This window comes from Vidua chalybeata, chromosome Z, assembly GCF_026979565.1.
Source record: "Vidua chalybeata isolate OUT-0048 chromosome Z, bVidCha1 merged haplotype, whole genome shotgun sequence".
Lineage (NCBI taxonomy): Eukaryota > Metazoa > Chordata > Aves > Passeriformes > Viduidae > Vidua > Vidua chalybeata.
This window is the reverse complement of record NC_071570.1, coordinates 3970224-3979280: the sequence shown is the minus strand read 5'-3', so window position 1 is coordinate 3979280 and position 9057 is coordinate 3970224. Positions and strand designations below refer to the sequence as shown.

At 36.5% G+C, this 9057-nt stretch overlaps 1 long non-coding RNA gene across 1 annotated transcript; it reads right to left on the bottom strand.

Moving 5' to 3' along the window:
• Positions 1–3645: 3645 nt before the first annotated feature.
• LOC128782380 (uncharacterized) lies at positions 3646–7608 on the bottom strand. The gene is made up of 3 exons (XR_008428755.1): positions 7522–7608; positions 6679–6765; positions 3646–3788 (listed from the first exon to the last, which is right to left on the bottom strand). It is a non-coding gene; the product is annotated as an uncharacterized LOC128782380 (long non-coding RNA).
• Positions 7609–9057: the final 1449 nt, after the last annotated feature.

The following is a 9057-nucleotide window of genomic DNA, read 5'->3' as shown; positions in this document are numbered from 1 at the left end:
GTGTGTGAAATGAAGGATGTGTGTGAAACTGTGACAGCAGCACAGGTATTGAAGCCTGGAACAGCCACCAAGGCTCCCTTTATAATCTAAAGTATGATTCATCCCATCTCCTGTAGATGACATCTAAAACTCACTGGGTGTTTACACAAGAAGCATTGTCCAGAAGAATCCCTGGTAGAAATCAACACATCCTTGCAGGAACCCAAAGGCAATGCTTGAGAGTTTTCAGCTTGAGGTTTAGTAAAAAAAAAACATTACTCTGCTCTCAAAACAGAAAAAAAAAACAACTTTTTTGTCCAGTGAAACTATTTTTAAAAATTAAGAAAAAAATAATTCCAGTAATACTCTGAACTGGGGAAAATTCAAAATATCCTTTAAAGATATCCTTTAAAGATGTGCTTGCCATTTTGCCTTGTCCCATCAGATTTTTATTAAGGGTGACCATGACTGAAAATCTAATCAGTTAAATGGCTTTGAAAAAGACCTGGAGTACAAATGAAGTGGCACTCTGCACACCATAATCCACACTAATCAAACTCTGCAGGCCTACACAAATTCCTGCTTATATTATCAGACACATCATCCACAACTGTGATATTTTTCACTGAGAAAATATTTACAATATCCTGTTAGATGTTAGAAGCCTTTTTTTTTTTTTTTTTCATTTCAAGCAGGTGTGCCTTACTTAGCTTGCTTTGGATGCAACCAAAATCTGAAGTCCCTAGTTGGGGTCCTGGCACATCTTTTAGTTGTACAGCTGGCTGCAAACCAGGGATTCTGTCTGGGATTACCTCATTTTACAATTTAGAATCACAGAATCATAGAATCATTAAGGCTGGAAAAGAGCTCCTGGGTCACAAATCCAACCATGGACCTAACACTGCTGCATCCAGCACTAAACCATGCACCCATGTGCTACATCTGCAAGTTTTTTTCAACACTTTTAGGGATGGTGATTCCACCAGTTCTCTGGGCATCTTATTTCAATGCCTGACCATCCTTCCAGTAAAGAAATTTTCCTTAATATCCAATCTAAACCTCCCCTGGCACAACTGAAGGTCGTTCCCTCTCCTCCTGTCCCTGTTCCCTGGAGCAGAGCCTGACCCCCTCCAGCTGTCCCCTCCTGTCAGGAGCTGTGCAGAGCCACAAGGTCCCCCCTGAGCCTCCTTTTCTCCAGGCTGAGCCCCTTCCCAGCTCCCTCAGCCTCTCCTGGGGCTCCAGCCCCTTCCCAGCTCCGTTCCCTGCCCTGGACATGCTCCAACCCCTCAGTGTCTCTCTTGTCCTGAGGGGGCGTTTTGTTTTGGTCATTTTTTACCATACATCCTACAAATACTCAGAGGAGAAAAAAGATAGGATGCACAAGTTGTTTCCAAAGGCTGAGTCAGAGTTAAAGGGATGTTTGGGGATGCTATACCAAGGTTTTCTACTACTGCTGACTGCTGTGCTCCACCTGTACAATTCTGAAGAAACAAAGCAAGTTATCAGATTGGGAGCCAATTTCCTTTGCATTTCTAATATTCATTCAATGTTTTTTCTCTTTTTCTGGTGTTCAGCTAAGAAATTATTCAAATATCACGTTTTCTGGTCTCTTTTGGTGTATCATGACAAATTTGAGAGGATTTTGTTGAATCCCAATTTGATGTCTGTCACTCTTTTTGAGTTCTTCCCTAACAGTAGAGTGAAGAGGAAGAAATGGGTGAAGAGGAACTGAGTGCAGGGAGACAAAAGGTGCAGTGATTATCACTCCTCATTTTAAGAGGCTGAAAAAGATGAACAGCTTTGGAAAGGGAGTTTGCAGAGACACAGGGAAATCTTGGAGAGTTGAGCTCATAACTTGTGAGAAGGGATCTGATGCATGTTCCCTTCTCTTTCTGCTGCATTATTGCTCTTTAACTCATCCCCTTCTCCAGCTTTCCAAGACACCAACAGACAATATCAGACATAAAGCTTTATTTGTATTTTCATTCTTGAAATTGAAATTGTCTCTTAAGGGTAATGTAATATGAAGCGAAAATCAAAATTTGCGTGTCACCCTGGATTTTCACAGTCACAGTCACAGAAACAACAGCATTTGGGGCTTTATCCATTCCTATTTCTCCATGATAGTGGCTTCCCTGTATGAGTGACTAAAAAAAAAGCTAATCACCCAGAAAACATGTTTATTTTTAAAACAGCCTTGGAACAAGTGTATAAAAAAGGCAAATACTGGGATACCAAATAACAATAAGAAATTGAAATCAATGACCTACAAGATCCCTTTCAATGAGTGGGTTTCTTCTCTAGAGCACTCAGGAAAAACAAGATTTTCCAGGAGACCAGCATGTAAATTTCAATATTTTTTTTCCTGATTAATTTTATAAAAATAGCTGTTCATGTCATTAAGACTTGTTTTTCTCTCAGTTGCATATAAAATATACCCTGTTACAACAGCGACCATCAACATTTCAGCAAGTGCTTCACAAATTTTGTGTGGCTTTTTTTGATTGTGTTTTTCTCCTATTTGGTTTCCATCTTGAACTAGTTAAAAGAGCTATTTAAAAGGTTGTGGGTCTTGAAAATTCAGTACTGTATTTGAAATGTCTTGTACAAATCTTATTTGCCTGAAAGAAGGAATTTCATGAAAGTCTGAGCTAATTTTGACTTGGGTTGGTTATTTGTGCCTGCTTTGTATCTCATTTAATTTAAATTTAATTTAAATTTAAATTTAATTTAGATTTTAAATTTTCTGACTATATTTCTTTGTGATATTACATTATAGAACACTGTGCTTTCCTAAACCACTGCATAATATTTGTGTCTTCTGTTTAAACTGCAATCATATTTCATCACAGAGTTATCTGTATTTTGCTAGTGATAACAATGTTTTTTTTTCATTCTGCATATAGGTTGAAAATGCATTTGGAAATGGCTTTAAGACATTTTTAGATGCATGGTCTATAAATGTAAGTCATAATCATTATGGTGCAATTCTGGTTTGTTGGTTTTTTTTTGTTGTTTTTTTTTTTTTTTTTTTTTTTTTTTTTTTTTTTTTTTTTTTTTTTTTTTTTTTAATGGGCCACTGAGAAATAGCACAGTGGTTCCTCAAAGAGATTTTATCATCCTGGCCTCTCTTTTCCATGATGACTCTACTATTTTCTCTCTGTCACTGCTGCTGATACCATCTCACACAATGGGTAACATAGTGACCTCTATTTCATTTGTTCCAAGTTACACAGTGTTGTGGACCCCATGAAATATGTAACACTAATAAACAAGATGATCATTACTTTAATGTATAATGAGAAAATAAATTAAGTAACTGACATTTAAATAAAATATAAATACTTTATGCAGTTTCTATTTACCACATCATGGCAGTAATCCATTTAAAGTCAATGAACAACATAATTGAATGGCTCATGTAATGCAAAGGTCTTTCTTGAATATGTTTTCACTGACTATTCACATGGAAACTTGTAATTTCCTGACATTTTTTAGGACCCTTGTAGACATGGCAGTATTATTATACTTTTGTTTTCATTTCCCAGAGTATCAGAAGCATGAGAACTTAGAATGTGCTGCTGAAATGTAGTGTGGCTTAGAGATGACAGGAAAATGGAGCAGTGAAGAAGAAGATGAAGCCAACTTTTCACTATGTCCTGTGGCTATTCCAAACTTGTCTACTAATTGCTAATAGGGCAGGTGAACGAAGATTTAAACAGAAAAGTCTCACCATCTTTAAAGAAATGTTGACATTTTCTTCTTATGAATCCAATGCTCGCTCACCACAATGTCTAAGAGGAGTGGCACTGAAGGAATTGAGGAAGGATAAAAATAAAAACAAGTGTTGAAATGAAATAAGTGCATGTTTCATAATAGCAAGCCCTGCCTTGTCCAAAAAAGTCAAACAAAGAGAATTTTTAAGTTTTAACATGAATATTCATTATGGTCTGTGAAGATTTTGCAAATGAGTCAGTGCAGCAAAAACATTTGCATTCCATGTAGGTTTGTTACTCTCTATTGATCTGACAAAGATGTGTTTCATTTAACTCTAAATAACATTTCCACTCTCTTTTGGAAAAAAAAAAAAACAAAAAACACTACCCACATATGTTTAATTGTAATACTTTAAAAAACATTAAAGTTGAAACTTTACAAATTAGAGATATAAATGTAAAGAAGTGAATTAATTATTTTGAATACACTATCAAAGTTTAGTTTAATTGGCTGGGTTTTTGGTTCTGGATTTCAAATAGATATTTTGAAATCAATAAATTTTTATATCATAGGCTTGTTTTTTGGGTTGAAGAACATGCCATAGCTCTGAAGATTTTAAGGAAAGGGAAAATATGCATTTTATGTAACACAAATTAATATGATCTAAGGGCCTACATCAGGGCCAAGAATTTCCTGCCTGCTGACTCTCAAATCCCTGGACAATGATTGCATAATCTGAGAAAGGGGATGAGGGTGGGGGTATTATAATTTTGCTTTATGAATCAGAGACACCCAGGGAATAGGTTATGATCTTCTGATAACATTTTAATATGTTAGTCTATTAATCAGTACTGAAAATAGATGCATTAGTAGGGAAAGAAGTCTTGTCTGCTACCAGATGAATAAAGAATTGACTGAAGAGATCTGCGCTAGAAGATTAAACAGTATCTGAGAGTATTTATATTATTTTTTTAAAAAGTAGTATTTTCAAAAAATCTTGGAGGAGAAGCATTACAAAAGAACATTTTTTAGGGATATGAAGCAATACAAAAAGACAGTTTTGAGAGATACAAGTTGTGCCATCACTCCAACACACAGGGAAGTTTTATTGTTACTGTTTTTCCTCTTATTTCAGGATCTGAGACTGTGTGATTAACAGCATAAGCACAGCACCTCTATGCTCTTTTTCTTAGGGTTTTGTTTCAAAACTGAAGAAGCCTGACTAAGGTCACCTAAACAGTACAGGCTGATATGATGAACAATATTATTTTAATTAAGGATAACTGACACATGGATGTAGAAACCAACACATATAAGTTCAGAAGTTTTTTACTCTATATGGCATCACAAAATTCATGCTTAAATCAAGAGTAGCAGCTTGGTTTGGAATTTTCTGGTTGAATGTGCATATTTTCTGCACCCTATCTATGTGTTGCAGAAATTATGGATGTGACCTGGCATAATTTTCCCCATGGACTAGTACCTACAAAGGAGATGAAGTCATGTACCCAAATTAGGAAACACATTTACACCCAAGGAGGACTTGGCCAGTGTAGACAAAAGAGTGATCAGGAAATTGTTTTGTGCTAAAGGCAAGCACACATACAGTCATTGGATTGCACAGGGAACCTTAAAAATAATTTGCATCTGCAGTATTTAATATCAAATGGTGAGGCTAGAAAAGAGCAATGAAAAGATAAGACAAAATATTTCATGCATGAATCTGGACTGCTTTATTATTTATAGCCACCAGACAAAAGAATAAGCATTCAAAGTACTTTGACAAAAGAATAAGCATTCAAGTGAATTCAAAGTGTTTTGACAGCAACTACTGGTACATTTTTACAATGGTTTTTCCTTTTCCTTCCTTTTCCTTTTCCTTCCTTTTCCTTTTCTTATTTTCCTTTTCCTTTTCCTTTTCCTTTTCCTTTTCCTTTTCCTTTTCCTTTTCCTCATACTTAGTGTTAAGATACTTATTAAGATATTATGATTATTAGAGACACCTCTACCCTGTTGCTGTGCACCAAAGCACCTGGCTGAAGGAAAGAATTAAAAGAGTGCAGAAATGTGCCACGAATATAGAGGCTTAGATGAAAAATCACATTGTGGATCACAATTGTGTTTTATAATCAAGATAGATAGACCATGACCTAAGACCAACTTTTAACTTTTTGTCCAAGTTTCCATCTGTATTTTCTCTTTCCTCATGAACAGATATAGAAAAAGCATATAGAAACAGCTTGCATTGCTCAGCTGAGTGTCTCAAGTAATATGAGATGATTCTGACCACCAGTTTGAAGTCTGAATATATTCTGAATCATACATTAAATACTAATAAACTGAAAAAGTGAATGTTTTAAGTTGTTGCAACATTTACTATAGTCAGAGTGGTTAAGCAGTGCCAGTGATAAGTGAAAATATTCTTCCTTTCTGCCTTGCTCTTGGCAGTATACTTATTTTCCTTATTTCAAACACAGTAAAAAGTAGATCCATTAAACCAGAACAGAACAATGTCACATTGTTACAGTTGTGCTGTCAGTTACAGCAGAATCCAGTTTTTCTGTTTGGTTGCATCTGTGTGAATTTGACATCCACACCTGCTGAAGCTTGCGTGGCACGTGTCACTGTGCCAGGCAGAGACATGTTTGCTGAAGGGGACATTCAGAGAGGTCACACTCCTAAGACACTGAACACATTGCTGCCATGTATCCTCCCATTTCAGACCTTCAAATGACAGAACATCCCTTGGATGGGTGAAAATCCTGTGATAACAAAATCTGAGCTGATATAAACCAACAGCCATTTTTACTGAGAGAAGCTGAGTGACCAGGAGCTGAAAATCTAACCTAGAATGTCAATAAGGAGATAGATATGTCCCTCTGATCAGGTTTTAGTGCTAGTCACCACAAATGACTGGAAATGACCCGCAAAATAAGTCTCACTTTGTATTACCTAAAACATTTGCCATGTAAGTATGCTTACCTTGAATTTTCCTTGTAAACAGAAGAGACAAATGGGAAGTTTTTGAGCATCTTATCTGATTTGCCTTAAATGACTTCTTCAAAATATCTGTATTAATAAATAATAATAAAATGTGGAATTTAAAGGATTATCTTAATCTCAGTTATAGAAATCCATAGTAAAAACAGGGATCACTTGCATGCCAATGCTTGTGTTAATTTAAAGGAGTTAAAGAAAGCCATAATAGGCACCACATACATCCACATGAGAAAGAACTTAATGGTGAAAATCTGCCAAAGTAATGTGACATGAGGTCATCAAAGACCCCCCAGTGTTGCTTCCATACACTGGCCTTCTCTGTTTTGAATTTGTGTTGTGAAGACTTGAATTAACCGTTGATACAACAGTGTAGTACTTGCATGAGTGCAGTGATGTTCAGTGGCGGCCACTTGAATTATTTTAACTTGTACGTGTGAGGTACAAACTAGATGCTGAAGATAGGAAAGCTCTTACTTCACCAGACATACGACTAGATGATGTAAAAGTATTCACGTGGAATACAAGAACCTGTAGTAACAGGCAAAAAATTTAAAGCTGCTTGCTACAACATCTAATTAAGGAAAACAAGCTGAACCCACAAATGGCTTCCTGAAACTTCACCCAGAAGTTAAAAAAAAAATAACATTAAAGTCAAAGTTTAAACTACAAAATAATGATCACTTGCAGGAGGGATATGGCATGCAGGATACCCTTAGACTTCTTATTCTAGAGGAACTGCAGGTGGAGTTTATAGGTCCCTCTCAAGATATTATGATATAAATCACACAATTTCCCATAAGCATAAAGACAACCAGGACTACCTACGTTGTTTGAAGCTACCCAAGTGTTGTAGATACCACACACAAGAAGCCTTTACTACTGAAGGAGGTTAAAGACAGGACAGAAGTGACTCATTCATTGACACAGTAACCTTTACCTGGTACAGACCAAGAGAAGTTGGACTGACGTCACAATGGTTGTTTGCTCATACATCACTTGCCTGTCATTACACTCTCCCTCTGATAGATTATTCCATTAAGTGGACCAGAAATAACATTGACGTCACAATTCACATCTGCTACTGTAATCATTCATTTATCTTCTATTTTCAGGTGAGACAGAAGCCCCCAAAAATTATTCATGGCGCACAAAACATCACCAGTTATTTTATTCAACTTGAAGCTCTTCTTCGAAGAGACAGTGGAATAGCATGAACACAAACCATCAATAACTCCTCTCAGCTCAATGGAAAAATCAAATTCTCCAGCTGAACTGCAGGAGGAAGTTCACAGACTGATAAACATGGAAGGAAAAGATTGTAAAGCTTTTAGCACTGACCTTGTACAATCTCAGACCTCACACCATGGCATTATCACACCTGCACGAGTGCAGAATGGGAGTGAGAAGACACGCAAGCTGAACGTGGATGGATGACAAGGGGTGAAATTTGAAGCAGAACAATTGTCCAGATGGTAACCAAACAGCAGAAGCAGCAATATGGATTAGGCACAGTTCAAAAGCCAGCATTTTCAGAGCAGTTCAGTTGAAAGAGTACAAAAACCTGTAATTCAATGAAAATAGAAAAAAGTTCACTGTTTTTTTGGTGTCTTGAAGGGGAAGTTATACATGCAAGGTATTTGACAATTCTAAGTCAGATTAAAAAGCTTCTTACCCTACGGGTCTTGTGCAGAGGCTTACCTGGGCAATTGAGACATTTTCAGGTCCAAGATGTTTTGCACAAATTCAAGACTGCTCAATGATCTGCTGGAATCACCTGCACGGACTCTGCTCTGTCTACAGTTGCCATCTGACTGTTATCTATTATTTTTTATCAGCTTATGATGAAAACAAAATTATGATAAAATAAAACTAACACACTCATGTTTTTATCTTAGAGAAAGGACTATATTCCCTTGCACCTCTTGCTGGAGTATAGCATTGAAGTGCACAACTCAAGACATAACCTCTCCACAATTTCTCTGCTCTTTGTTTTCTCTTTTCAAAATTCCATATCCACTATCATTATGCTTTAAGAATAAACTTCCCAGAGTCTATTCAGCATCCCTGTATGGAACCAGGCAGTGCTGAAACTCCCAGTCACACAATTCTATACACCATCCTACCTCCAGTAAACCCTAGTAAATACTCCAGTTTTAGGCAAAGACATATCAAAAGAATGGGACTATCTGAAATTCCTAACATATAGCCATTTTGAATATGTTTGACATCAGATCAATTCCTCACATCCTATGTGAAAAAATTTTGTACCCACAAAGAGGCACAGAGAAGAAAAGGAACACTTGATAAAGCAGGATAATGGTGAGGGCTTGAAATTTTTAGAAATTTGCAAAGCATACAGGA